This window comes from Schistocerca piceifrons, chromosome 1, assembly GCF_021461385.2.
Source record: "Schistocerca piceifrons isolate TAMUIC-IGC-003096 chromosome 1, iqSchPice1.1, whole genome shotgun sequence".
NCBI lineage: Eukaryota > Metazoa > Arthropoda > Insecta > Orthoptera > Acrididae > Schistocerca > Schistocerca piceifrons.
Genome location: NC_060138.1, coordinates 1,217,268,840 through 1,217,285,575, shown reverse-complemented (window position 1 = coordinate 1,217,285,575; position 16,736 = coordinate 1,217,268,840). Strand labels below are relative to the sequence as shown.

Here is a 16,736-nt window from a genome sequence, read left to right as displayed (position 1 = left end):
TGTCACTCCCATAATGTATTCAAAAGTAACATGTAATATCACTTTTCTATGATTTCTTGAATCACTCGAAACCCGCACCCTCCAGGGAAAACATGTCGCAGTACGAAACTACAATCAGTGTCCTGCAAAAAATGGACCGATGCATGTTTCTCTAGGACTTACAGTTGGCCCAACCAGTGCGCGATGATATATTGAAAATCTGGCGCGATGAGCATGCGCTGTATCTTAGGTACTCTTTGTAGCCCAATTTGAAGTAGTCTCCCGACTTCATGGAACACTTGTGTCCTGTATCAAACTGTTCGTCTCAGCTTCCTCTACACTGCCGTCGTACGTTGTGAACAATAACGATGTCTGAATAACACAGAAAATAAGGAATAATGTATTATTACATACGTTCTATCTCGGAAACCATTCGAAATAGGGCATATGTCCGTACGAAGTTTTTTGTTCAGAATCCCTTACACTATCAGCCCTCAAACTCTGTACCTTTCCTCCTGACTCACCCCGTATAACAGGGGTCGTGGTGACGGAGCACGGAGTTTGCAAGGTATGCAGTACATGGGTGTCTAGGGCAGTGTCGTTCTGTAGGAGGGGTGGCTGTCATACGCAGCCGGCCAGAATGGCCGTGCGTTTCTAGGCGCTACAGTCTGGAACCGCGCGACCGCTACGGTCGCAGGTTCGAATCCTGCCTCGGGCATGGATGTGTGTAATGTCCTTAGGTTAGTTAGGTTTACGTAGTTCTAAGTTCTAGGGGACTGATGACCTCAGAAGTTGAGTTCCATAGTGCTCAGAGCCGTTTGAACCATTTTTTTTTTCTGTCATACGCACATCGCTGACCCCTGCAGCTGCGGCGGGAGGCGCCACACTTGCGCAGTTGCCCAAAACTTGAAGAATACTGTCATCCATATAACAGGACCAGGTTTTGCCATAATAGTTCGGTGAGCGTTCTGACGATTTCCAGGTACACAGCACATCTGGGAGCAAAGCTTAGCCGGCCGGAGTGGCCGAGCGGTTAAAGGCGCTACAGTCTGGAACCGCACGACCGCTACGGTCGCAGGTTCGAATCCTGCCTCGGGCATGGATGTGTGTGATGTCCTTAGGTTAGTTAGGTTTAAGTAGTTCTAAGTTCTAGGGGACTTATGACCACAGCAGTTGAGTCCCATAGTGCTCAGAGACATTTGAACCATTTTTTGAAGCAGAGCTTATGGATCACGATATCGTAATTACAGGAATAGCGTGACCTGTGAATAGGCATCTGTTGCCACGTACTTGTTTTCATTTCAGCTACACCTGCGTTGGTTGACAGAAGTGATCCGTTCACAACAATTAATGAAGCTAGTCTACCGTAATTTCCTCTCTGTCCTCTGGTAATCTAACAGCACCTTTGAAAGGAAAGCAGTAGCTAGTTTTTACCGCGATTATATAACAACATAGACATCTGCGTACTGATTGACTGTGATCGAGTCACAACTTCAGTTACTTTACATTCCTTATTACTTTTTTTTTTTCCAAAACTGCTTCATTTTCTCTCCACGTCGCATTTTTTCTACCATCCATTGTTTCTGTTTTCCTTGTTGAAACTTTATTTTTCCTGTCTTGGTGGCCTTCTAAATCGAGGATCTTAGTGCTGAAACAATTTCTTTTGTGTTATTTCTTTCCAGTTCTTTCCTAATTTATTTGATCCAAGTCACCTTCGGTTTCTTTTGTTTTTTGTCACAGTGTGTCATCCTTGTGGCTATTTAGGTCCCTCTCATCCGTTGAAACCTAGAAATTTGATGAGGATTATCTCGTCTCAGTTCGGTGAACAATCAGCTTCAAAACTCCTGTTTATTAACAAAGCGTATGGTCACGCTATCTAACATAGACTCGAAACTCTCGCACTGAAACGCACTCACAGGTCAAAACAACTATCGCAAACGAACTTGTTGCTAGTTTGCTGCGCATTGTGTTTGCGTTTCCTTGCGAACCGGCTGTCGCAGCGTCACAGGGAACCAGCGGCCGACCTGTGAATCATTTCTGGCAGTGTCTACGCCGTATCATTAATTGCCTCCATTCTGTTGTCTCACAAGAGATGTTTCTCTCTTTGATGCAAACGAAAGTGGCCATACGCGAACACTCATAAGAAACAACTTCTTTTAGGTCACAAAGGAACAAAATGCACAAAGAAAAGATATTCGCACAGGTTAAGAGTATTTAATGTGACCTAATGGAATGTTCAAATAAGAAAATTGCGTTACATCTGCCATAAAATCTGAGGTGAATGTTTTGAGGTGCAACAAAGTGACTCACGGAGTTGACGTCTCGAGTGTGGCTAGAGACGACATTTATAAGTTTCGACTCCTGAATCTGCGATTAGGTTTTTCTGTGCTCTACTTTGTCCTCTGTAAATACGAACCTTTACTACAGCGTCTTCAAATCTGTCATTCCTACAGTTATCTTATTCCTAATAACTGGAGTACTGCCTTCCACTGTTGGGAGACAGTTTGTCTTTGTTTCTTAGCCCGTCACTTAATTTGTTATAGTCTTCTGTAGCACAATATAATTTTTATACGATGTAAATTTTCAGGCGTACAATTTCTGAAACTGACGTTATATTTACTTTTTGAGGAAATCCGTTCTGCTAACTGCATGTTTCTTGCATCGATATTTTACAGTTTCTAAAACCTTTTCAAAAGCCATAGTTTGGCACAACAGCTTCTTTACTGAAACACTGCTAGCTCCGCTCAAAGAATAGACCGTCCACCGGCATTAAGAACGACGTTATTGCAGGCTGAGCGTCCAACATGACCATTTGAATCTAAATCTACGATATCCATTTGCTGAGTTTATAAAATGTGAGAAGGCGATAGAGTTACACACAAGGCAACATGTCAAAAGGCCGAATCACAAGGCCATACTGAAACGGCACATTCTGTCGTACCATAATTGTTATTTCTAAAAATTATGTTATCTCGTATCCTAGTAATTAGAATTCTGTAATTTGTTGTACTGAAATTATTCTTTCTTTGTGTGCACCTGAAATTATTATTATTTCTGTAGCTCTTCGTAGCTTTTTTCATTGTTTCGTTTATTCTCAAATTATGCACCGCATAATCCGTGTGCACTCAGTATACTGCTTCTTCTAATTTCTACTTACTGTCAGAAATAATCTGCTGTAACATTAACATTTGTATCTGTCTCCCTCGCACTTTGTTTCTTCATCGCTTGTCCAGCGTATAAACAACATGGCAGTGATAAGGAGTTGTGCCGGTGATGAATAGTACGTACATTTAAAATGGGCTTCGCATTCTTAACACCATTTGTAGAGCCATGTTGCAAATTATTAGCACGTCTGCTGTTTCATCACTACACTTGCCAAAATACCAATACTAACTGGCGAAAGACTACTGTAGCTCCTCAAACAATCATGGACGTTGTTCGTGAATAAAGCAGCCAGCCACAAATGGTTTTAAAATTATTTTATTTCAAAGCTGTAACCTGTTTAACCTTTCCAGTTACATAAACATTTCCAGAATGTTGTTAGTCCAGCACTGCACAGAATGTTTGAGTATTTAGCTCCCTTTTATGTTATTTATATGACAGAAGCATGTTAATATGTCTGCATTTAGCTCTGTACAGGATGAAACAGTTGTATGTATAAGTAATTGCAAGCATATTAACATGTTTTTGCTGTCGAAACAACATAAAAGTGGCACTAAACATTCAAATATTCTTATGCAGTGGTGGAGCTGACGACATGCTGCTGGTGAAAACATTTATGTAATTGGAAACATAAGCAAAGTGAAGATGGGCATGAATGTCCGAAACCGGTTACGGCTATGAATTAAAAGTATTTTAAAAAGGTAGTTGTGGCTGGTTATTCACCAACAATCATTAAATGTCGCGTGGTTCACAAAATCCGTGAAAGCGACTTGGTTTCCTTTAAACTGGTCCACACTTTCGCTTACAAAGAAGCACCCCAGTTAGAACGCCTGAAATGGGATAAAGTATTTTTAAAGTACGGACATGTGTCTGTTCTACTAACCACGAGAGATATTTACTTGTAAACGTTACCGTGCAACAGACAGTTGTGACCAGAAAATTCACAAGAGTCGAAAAAGAGGTACTATGCGACAACGGGCGAAGAATTTGCTTGAAACGATGTTTGTTAACATATACTACTTGCGGACTCAGATTTCCCAAAACAAAATGTCGGTGTTGTTATACTTACTTGTCATCGAAGTTCAAATGTGGATTTTCAAAGTAGTTACTAAAACACGGCTAAACAGAAGATTACGCACACTTGATAAAGGCGATGTAAACGACCAACATCTTTTCCGGTGTACTCCCACTGCTGCAGTCCAAATTCAGTAGCCCCACTGCTCACATTATCAGAGGATCAAGCAGGAGTATCGACATCGGATCTTTTCCACGCGTTTGTCAACATTGCTATGTATATCGGTGCAGACAACGTGAACACGAATGGTGAAATATCGACCATGTGTTAATATACAGGATCATACAACTGAACGTACCGATGTAGTTTTATGCAAACCGAAACGTTACATCTGGTCTCCATAAACCACGCGCGAGGTTTTCATATTCTCTCGCTCGCTACGCGCAAACTATTAGTCGTACAGAAAAAACGAACAGGACATTTAAAGTAATTAAATTTTGTACTGGAATACGTTTTCGCTTCTACCACTGTACAAAAATTTGCGACTACACGAAATATTTCCCACATTCGACTTTCTCTCGTTTCGTTGACTGGCCTTATTACGCCACCGGTTTAGTCGAGCACTTACAAATTGTAAAACCGACGTTTGTGTCAATTTTACCTACAATTTTTACGAATTTTAACGGAATAAAATAAGCAATTACATCGTTATTCAGTAGCTCGGTACGGGCTTTTGTTGACGTTTCGAGAACATACCTTCACCGAGGAGTCAAGCAGTATATTGCTCTCTCCTACGTATATCTCACGAAGAGACCGTGAGGATAAAATCAGAGAGATTAGAGCCCACACAGAGGCATACCGACAATCCTTCTTTCCACGAACAATACGAGACTGGAAGAGAAGGGAGAACCGATAGAGGTACTCAAGGTACCCTCCGCCACACACCATCAGGTGGCTTGCGGAGTATGGATGTAGATGCAGATGTAGATGTTGTTTTCTCAAGGTCTTCTGACTTCTCCTACTGTGCTTGGAGGGGCTAAGTTTGGATCGAACCGTCACCGTAATTAGTTTAGTTTTAGTGCAACGTTTACGAAAGTCGTTTGTCTTTCGTTAGTGAGGGGGTGGAGGTGTGTTTGAAGGTCACTTTGGTACATTTTTCTTGAATAACTCAAAAATTGTGGCCTCCAGCGAAAACGTATCCCTACACAAAATTTAATTACATTGAATTTCCTACAAAAAGGTCACACTCTTTTTTTTCTGTAGGATTACTATTTTGCGCGTAGTCGTGCGAGAGAAACGGAAAGTCTCGCGCGTGGTTTATGAAGTCCAAATATAACATTGTGGACAGCATAAAACGACCCCGGTAGGGGCAGCTGAATATCTCCCAATAGTTTTAAGCAAAGGTTCAACTTTTACCAATTAACCATTTATGAATCTCGTGAATCTGTAGTCCATAAGTGTATGCATTTTTTCCTCAGTGACTCGTTCTTTTATAGTCTTTAAATTTGTCAATCCTCGAACATCGATTGTATACATAATCAGAGTTTGAAAGATAAATTACCTTGATGGGTGGTAGAACTTGTTTGAAAGTCGTTTTTATTCAGGTTGAGTCGCTCGAGTGGGCCGCTGCGGCAGTTAGGCGCCTCCCAGCTGTTGACGCCAACTCCGGCAAGAAGGCGGGCACACCGCCTCGTGGTCAGCGGACGAGGCTGTCCGAAGTGACGTGCTGTGTTGTGCAGAACAGGGAAACGCCGGCTGGCGCGTCATAGCGCACCGCGGGGTCCGGCGCGGCTTTCTCCAGCCGGCGCGGCGCGGAGCAGAGCAGATGTAATCAGGGCCGGCGAAGGCGCGCTCTCTCCCCCTAATATGTGCCTCTCCTCTGCTCTGCTCTGCGCGGGTCCCGCCGGGTTTCCTGCCGGGCGCAGCCGACTATGACCGGCCATACATTTCCTCATCTCCATCTGCGCGTTCCTCCGTTCTCCTCCTGTAACCCAGAATCATAAAGGCTCCACACTGTGGCTAAACCCACCACTGTGTTCCCGGAAGACGTCCTAATGTCCATGTTCTTCCTTATAGTGATGTTTTCTGACTTCCATGCCTACGTCATTAGAGACGCGGGACTCAAGCGCAATCTAAGATAGGTACGACATTGAAGCAACGAATGCCGGATATTTGCCACGCCGGACATTTGCCACACTTGCCCCTTCGCCAGGTAGCTTGAGTAGCGATCCCTCAGGTAAGGGACGCCCTTCCTCGTACTTCTTCTGTCCGCTTTCAAATCGCCGTCTTCACATCTCACTCCATACAGCCAGTACCTACGGGACCTTCTTCTTCAACGTCTTGGCGAAATACAGGGCTTCTTTTCCGAAATAGAAATATTTATAACTTGTTGGGAAACGAAAGCAATACCGACGATTATGTCGGTATTTAATTAGTTCTGCCAAGTATAAATATAGATCACTGTGTCTGTACGGTAGCTTCCTTTCACGCTTACTGATTGTAATAGAAACAGTCCATCGGCAGTGGAGCAACAAGAAAGCAACGACGTAAAGAGAATGCGAATGTACGCTAATCATTTCTTTTTCATCACTGCATTTGTGCTTACTTTAATTACTACAACTGCATGCCCAAAAGACAAAAATAAATGGAAATGTGAATGTTTGAAAAGAAGAACGACATACTCGATATTAATTTACTCTCTAAAATCCGATATCCCTTACGGCAAAACATTTGTTAATAAAATGTATGAAACGTCCCCTTTGAAAAATTATACATGACTGTGCTTAAACTGACACACAATATTTTTAGCGCAACACAATCTGACTTTCAATAATCCCTACAAAAGAATGGCCCTGACTAACATTAACCTATACCTTTCACAAATCACTTACCTCACAAAAATCTTCGTTACTGGAACTACTGCAATACAGCGAGCGCCACTACTGCCAGCTAAATAAAAGATTCAAACTACGGAAGGCACTAACTACTGATAGGCATAGTTAGCAAATGAAAGATTTTGATAGAGAACAAACAATGTATTTACCTTAATAGTGTTGAAAAATCATAATATACATAGCAGTTCATGGCATCCAGTCTTACAAATTTCAAAACTCCGCCATTTCTCTCCCCACATCTACCACTGCTGGCGGCTTACCTGCAACTGCGCAACGCTACGCGCTGTTCGCATCCAGCTGCCCAACACTACAATGGCAGACAACGATGCAAACTAGCCACAGACTGCACACAGCACAGCCAGTGATTTTCATGCAGAGCGCTACGTAACGTTGCCAATAAGAAAACATAAACAGCCTACTTACAAGTGTAGAGGGGAAAATTTTCAAAATATGAATGAAAATACGTTCACTAAATAGAGATAAGAACATCTATGGTTGACATGTCATCTAAAGTCGACGTACAATTTTAAAATGTTAGAAATAAGGAAATGAAGTAAAACAGAATGCTATGCTTGTAACGTACGTTGTTGTTCTACATTGTTTAACTCTGGTATTTACAGGATCACAGAGAACGCACCCTAGGTTTTGGAGGGAAAAGCCGTAATTGTAATGATCTGCACTACAACAGAAACAAGAAGCACAACTTAAGGAAAATAATGTAATGTGCGTTTCAGCTCACAAGCGACATTGTAGTAAATAGTTCCTGTGACTTAGTATGGGCGGACAACCGGAATAAATTAATAATTGGCTCCTTTTACCGACCCCCGGTCTCACTTGAGCCTCATCACAAGATGGTACGCTACTCATACAATTACAGTTGGCAGTGACTTCAATCTACCTCCCGTATGTTGACAAAAATACATTTTTAGACCCTACTGTAGACAGAAAACAACTTGTTCTAAATGATTTTCTTAAAATTATTTTGAACAGTTAGTTCACGAGGCCATGCAAATTGTAAATGGTTACGAAAACACACTTGACCTCTTAGCCACAAATAATCCTGAGCATCACGACGGATACAGGGATTAGTGAAGACACAGTCGAGCGAGGCTCAATTCCGCAACAAAGAAATTCACCAAAATTAAACGCGAAATATATCTATTTATAAAAATAGCTAAAAATTCGGTTGACGTCTTTCTAAGAGACAGTCTCCAATCCTTCCAAATTATGTAAATGAAGACCATATGTGGCTTAAGTTCAAAGAAATAGTATCAACAGTCCTCGAGAGATTCATACCAAATAAATTAATAAGAGACGGAACTGATCCCACATGGTACACAAAACACGACAGAAAGCTGCTGCAGGAGCACCGAAAAAGGCATCTATAATTTAGACGAACGCTAAATGTCCAAGATTGGCGAAGTTTTACTGAGGCTCGAAATTTGGTGCGGATCTAAATGCGAGATGCATTTAATACTTTCCACAACGAAAGTCTCTCTAGAAATGTGGCGGAAAATCCAAAGAGATTCTGGTCCTATGTTAAGAAAACCAGCGGAAAGGCTCAGTAAGCGATGAGGAGGAGGAAGAGGAGGAGGGAGAGACAAGGGACCCAACCCTTCGGAGCGGGTAAAATCGTGGCAAATGTCCGGCGTGGTAAATATCCGGCGTGGCAAATGTCCGCACACCGAAGCAACAGTCGCGTCGAAATCTTACAGTAGATTAAGTGCACTGGCGTTCGGTAGGCCCAGAACTCAATCAGCATCGACTTAAAAAGTCTGTAAATATATGTGAAGTGCATGACAGAGGGCATTTCCTTTTGTACAGCATATTATTCCTCTTTCCACTTCCATTCACTTATATAATGCTGCAAAAACGACTCCCTAAATGCCACTCTGAGCGTTTCAATTAGTCTAACGCTTTCTTCCCAGTCCACAGGGAAGTGCTACATAGGAGATTGTAGTACGCTCCTAGATTTTTCATTTAACATTGGTTCTTGAACCTATGTAAGCAGGCTTTCTCGGCACAGTTGACGCCGAAAATGATGCATCTGCTAATGTAGGTTTTTCAGCATTTCCGTAAAACTCGCCGGTCAGTCAAACAAACCTGTGACTTTGCATGTCATTCTTCTTTATATACGTTCAACATCCCCTGGTAATCCTCTGTGGATTGTGTTCCATAATATTTGAGGATGGGTCGTACGAGTGTCTGTTGTGAACTAATTACATTTTCCCAGAAACGTAGCACTGAAGTCAGTCACGTCTTTTATCTACGCCGAAGAGTTGACTGATGCCAATTGTCTGTCATTCATACTGTGGTCATAGCATTATAAGTTCTCTGAAATTAACACTTTAATATCTAGGTTCATTTAAAACATGCTGCGAGCTCTTTCACTACATTGAGAACTTGACGAGATCGTCGAGGATGTGAAACGTGTCAGACAATATTTGCAAGGGAACTGATATGAAAATGTTCCTTTCTATAGATCCTAACTGAGACGGTTTTCAAAGATGTGGACAAAAATATTCGTTTCTACATCAATTAAGAAACATTGTATGTTTATGTCCTACAGTACGTAAGATGATTCCAAGGTTACTGTACTCAAAAATCGTAAAAAAGTTACAGAACTCTCCTATTATAACTGAAGCTATGCCACACTCAGACAGTAGAAGGCTTTAATGTAATGTGAGGTAGTCAATAATAACTAAATCAGTTTGTTCTGGTGAGAAATCTATTAGTGGAATAACAGGAGTTACCCACCTATAAATCTTTTAAACTTCAATCTTCTGCTGCACTTTATCAACAGCTAAACTTCTTCTGACTGCTGGAAAGCTACCGAAAATCTGTGTTCCTGAATGACGAAAAGCTTTCTGGCGCAAACTGAGCGACTATTCCTTCCTGTTAGGATTTCCGTGATGGAACTGTTGCTCTATAAGACTCTATTACTATAATAAATTTCATAAGTGAATGAATATACTAAGAAGCTGTATTTAGGATATCCAGTTATTTCAACAGGCTTCTGCAAGACGTCCTTGAATTTACACCATAAATAATCCATATTAGGCACTTTTAAATTTATATAAAGTTATCTTTCGTTAATGAGTTAACCAAAAATATGATACCGCATGACAATACATAATCAAAGTAAGGGATAGTTTTTATTTTTACTTTACCTATAAAAAGACATAGTATAGGAACTGACTTAAAGCAGTTTATTGAATCGATTGATCATCAGAGTCGAGATGTCTGGAACAAGATATCAGAACGAGTCGGCTATTTCCCATATCGAAAAAATAAGAATGATCGTTTTATTCATGTAGTGTTGGTGCAGTCTTTCACTTGTTTGTATGCTGAAATTATTCGTCGGATAAACACAACGCGTGTGACGGCAACTCATTCATGGACATTACCATTCGTGGCCAATGCTATGGCAACCAGCCACGTTCGATTTGCCGACTGAAGCTCATTTTTAGTATGTCTGGAGGCAGCCCTTCCATTCAGACTGGCGGTGTATAATTTGTTACTTTCTTATGAGAATCAGCTTGACAACTTTGTTAAATTTCATGTATACGATTCTGGAAATCTCGGTTCCCATAGTTGAAACGGGATTCCAAGTATCTTCCTGACTTGGCTCTTTCTGACTACCACCTCTTCCGAGCTATGTCTTCACAGACATCATTTTGCACACTTTCAGTAACTGTTGTCTTTCGGTGATTGCGACGGGATCCAAAACAGGAGGAACTACAGAAGTTAAACAGACCGAGTCAGGAGAATTTCAACGGTGGAAATCGTGGATTTCCGACTATCACGCGGACGAGTGTTGTCATGTTGGTTCAAATGGCTCTGAGCACTATGGGACTTAACATCTATGGTCATCAGTCCCCTAGAACTTAGAACTACTTAAACCTAACTAACCTAAGGACATCACACAACACCCAGCCATCACGAGGCAGAGAAAATCCCTGACCCCGCCGGGAATCGAACCCGGGAACCCGGGCGTGGGAAGCGAGAACGCTACCGCACGACCTGTTGTCATGTTGGAAGAGAACATTTCGAGACAGTGTATCCTCTCCATACAATGCTACCAATCGCCTATGAATATCCGTATTGTTTACGCCCTCCTTCCACAGAAACTCCGTCATCCAGCACTTTGATGTGATCATACTCCATACTGTCTGCTGACGAACTGACAGCAGTTGGGAAAATGGGCTGTAGCGTGCAAAGATTACACTGTCAGTGCTTATCCTACCACCTACGCTTAGACCAAAGCACTACATTCATGAGCCAAATGGCGCACCATGAATGATGGGAAAAGATCAATACGAAAAGCCCCTTGAAGATGAAGAGAGAGGCGTCAGAGAGTGGGTACTGAGTTTTGTTTGCGAATCGTATACGTGATCTCATATTTCGTAAGAATGTGTTTTGTTTATAAGGCAGTAAGAATGTGTTCTATTTATAAGGCAGCAATGTGCAAACCTATTGTAACATTTGTGGAAGTCGAGAAGCGCAGCAAATTTTTGGGCTTGCTCCTCGTCTACAGTCTTCCGAATCTCAGCAATAGAAACAGTGAATCGTGTTTTCCACGACCTGTCCTTGCAGAATCTATGTCGATTCTGACAGAGAAACTGTTCAGGCTCCTATACATTGTGCGTGATCATAACACTTTCCGTAATTCTACCATGAAGTTGCGCGAAGATCGTGGATCTCCAGCCATGGGCGTCTGTCCTGTTACGAACCTGGAGAAGAATTAGCAAACTGGAAAGAAGAGAAAGAAAGGGAGAGAGAGAGGGAGAGAGAGGGAGAGAGAGAGAGAGAGGAGAAGAGAGAAAGCTGTTTTATGAAGGAAGCGCAGCTGCCCGCTGTGACCTGGTGCGAGCGCCGTGTGGTGGCTGGTGGCTATACGGCGCACACACGGAGGCAGGCAGCCCGCACAACGCGCCCGCTGGCGACTCCACGCAAGAGGCCCACACAACACACGGCCCCGGAATGTAGGCGCGCCCGCCACGCACGCCGCCGGAGAAGCCCAGAAACTCGACAGTAACTTGACACTGAGGCGACAAGGCATGCGACACCGATGTGCACATTCATGAGGCAAATGGCGCTCCATGAATGATGGGGGTGGTATCGGTAAATAAGGTATAAGAGGGCAGTGCTTTGGGGAGCTGTAGTTTGCATTCAGGTGATTCATATGAAATGAGTTTGCACTTGATTATGCCCGCCGAGGGGAATTAACTGACTTTCAACGCTGAACGGTATTTGGATATAGATGCATGGGATATTCCATTTCGGAAATCGTTAGGCAATTCAATGTTCCCAGATCCGCAGTGTCAAGAGTGTGCCGAGAATACCAAATTTCAGGCATCACCTCTCACCACGGTCAACGCAGGGTCGACGGGCTTCACTTAGGCCGGTATTACACTATCAAATTTCTTTGTCAAAGATTTGATCTAAGATGTGATCCAATAATCCGTCAAATATATTTGACAAAGATCTTTGACGTAGCGCTAGAAGGGGTACTACAGTGTCATCATATTTTTCGTCGAAGTTCAAGATGGCTAACAACAACAACTTGTTATTAATCGCGGCAGTTGCATGTACCACAAGCGGAAAGAAGCAGGGGGGGGGGGGGGGGGGGAAGTAAACATACCTCGGTGAAGCCGTGGGTTTTACGACGACACGATACAAGCATTCAACAAAACTTGTTACGTGAGCTTATAGTGGAGGACGTCAAGTCGTACATCAAATACTTAAGAATGGATGAGCATTGATCTCTGTATACGCTCAATGAAGTGTATCCTCATATCACAAAGCACAATATTCACTTAAGAACTGCTACATCTGCAGAAGACAGACTCACTGTAACACTCCGATTCCTTGCTACAGGAGAGGGTTAGGTTAGGTTAGGTTAGATCAGGTCAGGTCTCCAATCTTCTTAATCTATTTTTGTATTCAGCGTGCCTCACGTTGTAAAGCGCCTCATCAGCTTCATACATCTCTATTAATTTTGTAGCTGTCGGCACACACCAATTGTATTTACCGGCAATGATTATTAAAACACTACAGACGACAGAATGCTGCAGCGATGCTAGCGCTCCGTGTGGTAACATGTCACATTGCAGTGAACAGAAGACAAGCGACTTATTTGATGAAATCTACAGCGAGGCCCTAGATTTGATCAAATATTGGACGACATTTGACAAATTTCCCTATTACACCATCAAATATCTTTGACAAAGATATTGTACAAAGATATTTGAGAAAGAGATTTGATAGTGTAATACCGGCATTAAGGGGCTCCGGAAAGGCTCAAAATCATGAAAAGTTCAATTTTTACTTTTTTGCGTTTTCTGAATCTGCATACTATTACCTTTTAATAGATATATAATTTATTCAATTCCGAAGACTACAACTATTTTTAAATTTTTTTTGAAATGTGTTCTACATGGGCGTCACCCACTGTGGCGCTGTTAAACTGCTGTCAAATGGTGTTATTATTAACGTTCGTGTTCATCAGGTACATTTTAGTGATGTGAGATAAAGTATGTGTTGTGGCTAACCTGTGATGGTTCAATATATATCGCTGGTGTGATTGTCGATTGTTTCATGTTTATTTACTCTGTCGTTATCTCGAAAATATTCGTAATTAATTCTGTTTCTTGAGTCTCTGTTTTGTTGAAGTATAATAATGAGTAAAAGTAAAGTTATTAGAAATCCTCTGAAGGCTTTTAAGAAAAGGAGAAATGTTGGAAAGCCAAAGGTATGTGTTATTACTGTAAACAATAAAGACGATAACCAAGTGAGTGAACCTAACCTCTCAAGTACACCTGCCCATAGCAGTCAAAGTGGGAAAGAAAATACTTCACAGAAGAAGCTTGGTTCAATGAGTGAAAACTATAATTGTTTTATGGGCGAATCGGATGTGAATGAAGTATTTGATATGTCGGTTCTCAAAGGAATTTTTTCAAACTGTGTAAGATGTATTCACTGTAGTGAAGTTGGTCTGGAACTCTCCATAATAAAGTACGTAGGACTTGCTAGTCAAATACAACTGAAATGTGATAAGTGTTCATACATGACCACCTTTTGGAACAGTGTTGCAGTAACTGCAACTGGAGAAAATGGTAGCAAAATCTACGAACACAACAACGAGCGATGCTTGCTTTAGACAAGGAACGCCTTCGGGCTGCAGACAGGGCTGTAAAGAGTCTAGAAATACAAGCAAGAGTAAACAGGAGGAGGAACAAGAGGAAGCTGGAGGAGGAGTTTGCAGAGGATGAAGATAATCCGTCCAACTAAAAAGTTAATCCAATCTTTGTCGCTCGATTCCCAAAACTTTTATTTTCTCATACTAACTACATGTTTTCTAAGGATCTTCCAAACATATTTGTTTCAAACTTTCAGTAAATGTTACACAATACCTTCTGCATAATTTAACACAGCCTTTTTCCAAAAAACTGTATATTTTTGAATATATAAATAAAAAATTGCAAAAAAATGTTGTGAATTTTCATTACAATTGAAAAAAATCATCTTTAATAACTGAACTAAAATTTTGTAAAATCCCTGTGTTAAGTTGTAGCCCATATTTCAATAAATAATCTGTAAAAAGTTCAACTTCCTACCTCAAATACTTTGTGAGGAAAGATGTAATGTATAAGCGTTATTTTAACATTGCAAGTGTAGGGCGTTCCGGAGCCCCTTAACGACTGAGAGCAGCAGCGTTTGCATAGAGTTGTCATTGCTAACAGACTAGCAGACTGCGTGAAACAGTCACAGGCATCAATGTGGGACGCACTGCGAACGTATCCGTTAGGCGTTTGGCGTTAATGAGCTACAATAGCAGACGACCGCCACGAGTGCCTCTGCTAAGAGCATGTCATCCCCTGCAACGTTACGTACAGGCTCCATACTACGAGATACACTAATGCAGAAAGGGAAACTGTAAACAATGGCGCCACGAAAATTAAAGATTATAAATTGGGACAGCTACCCCGCCTCCTCTGCTGGCTTCATCTCTACTGTGTCAGACAGACTCATTCGTCGATCGGGAAGTGTGGGGTTAAAGGCTTACGTACACTATGTGAATGGTAACAGCCTTTCACGCTATCTACCACTGGAGAAAGAAAAACTTCCCTTCATTTTGTTTCTATTACTGTACACTTTCAGCCATTTTCAGATGTATGTACAGTGCCTGAGAATCATGGATGTAACTGTACATTCATAAGCAGTACTGTGTTCTAGATAGGCTTGTTGTTGTGCCCTTTACTGTGAAATATGACCTAGTTCTCACGAGTACATTGTTACACTTATGAATAGAGTACTCGCACGCTGACCTTAGAATGGCCGTAGTTATGCACAAACTTGAAAATGGCTTCACGACAGACACTGTATAGTAACGGAAACAAAATGTAGGCAAGTTTTGGATCTTCCAGTGACAGCAAGCGCGGTGAAATGGCGTCACTGTGATAATTTTCTTTGCATATTTTCAGTACGTTCTTCGATTCAGACGCACAGATATCAGTCTGGTACTGATTGATGCATAGCGTGTCATGTGTTGCACAGTTAGTTTCGTTTTCAGCGCATTTAACTTGCCGCGAGCTATCGTCGTCATTGTTAACATTCCTTGAATGAGTCGTTGCTAGTAATGAATTTTCGTTACTTCCTGGGTAGTGTTGTGTGACAAAATTCGCTGATGGCCTCTTCACATTAGGGCGTACAGTTGAAGCGTTTATCGGAGTAGATTTGTAATTTTTTATAATAAGACAATTTATTACTATTTGCAACTGACGCATGTTTTATTTTTTTCTGTTTCATATGAAGGCGCGCGGGCGACGCAGCGGAACACAGGCGAACCAGCGACTGGCGGCCCGTCTCAAGCTGAGCCCGTGGTCCGGACATCCGATCGAGAAGACTGTAAAAGTGACGTCACTGAGTACTTCGAACACTTCGTGAAATATAGCAGTACGAAAATGTAGACAAAGGAGGTGGTGGGGGGCAGGCGATGCAGCGGCAGACAGAGAGTAGAGTGTTCAAAATGCTGTAGAGGATGATGAGTGTAACAGCTGCGAAAGGATGAAAAGATGGACGATTGCAGGAAACCAGTAGAAATAATGAAGAATAAAAAAAAAAAAAAAGAAACAGATGAGTTATGTTCTCAACATATTTTGTTCCTGTGTTCCTTGTTTATGAGTCAAGTATGATATGAATTAGTAGTATTTGCTGCACAATCTACCAGTTAATGATTCTTGTGTCTTTTATTTATATCGAGAACACATGATTCCTTTAGAGGAAGCTGCTAAGAACGTGTCCTATGAGATGCATACTGTAATATGTTCCACAAAAATAAAATAAATAAAATAATGATTATTTTTGAATGGTCATTGTTTGAGAAGTGAACCACACACGTTGAGTACACCTGGAGTATGGCAATAACATGCAACTATAATTTTCTATCATTAATCATAAAATTCGACACCACTCCTGCTTGGGATAAAATTCCGATACCTGAGATCTCAAATCCCGTGAAAGTTAGGTGCAGAAGTCGTCGCTGGAGAGCGGAAAAGCTTGCTGGCGTAGGACAGTCCAATATTAAATTTCAGAGTAATAAATAATTATCACGACAATAGCGTAGACAATTGGACTTCGTAAAAAGAAAACTGGATTTCAGGTTCTACTTGTGAAAATGTAAA

At 41.5% G+C, this 16,736-nt stretch overlaps 1 long non-coding RNA gene across 1 annotated transcript in view; it reads left to right on the top strand.

Annotated features, from left to right (window-relative positions):
• The window catches only part of LOC124802748, a 39,546-nt gene extending 23,329 nt beyond the window's left edge, over positions 1-16,217 (top strand). The window contains exon 2 of the long non-coding RNA XR_007017152.1: positions 15,868-16,217. This is a non-coding gene — a long non-coding RNA (uncharacterized LOC124802748). The remainder of the gene's footprint in view (positions 1-15,867) is intronic.
• Positions 16,218-16,736: the final 519 nt, after the last annotated feature.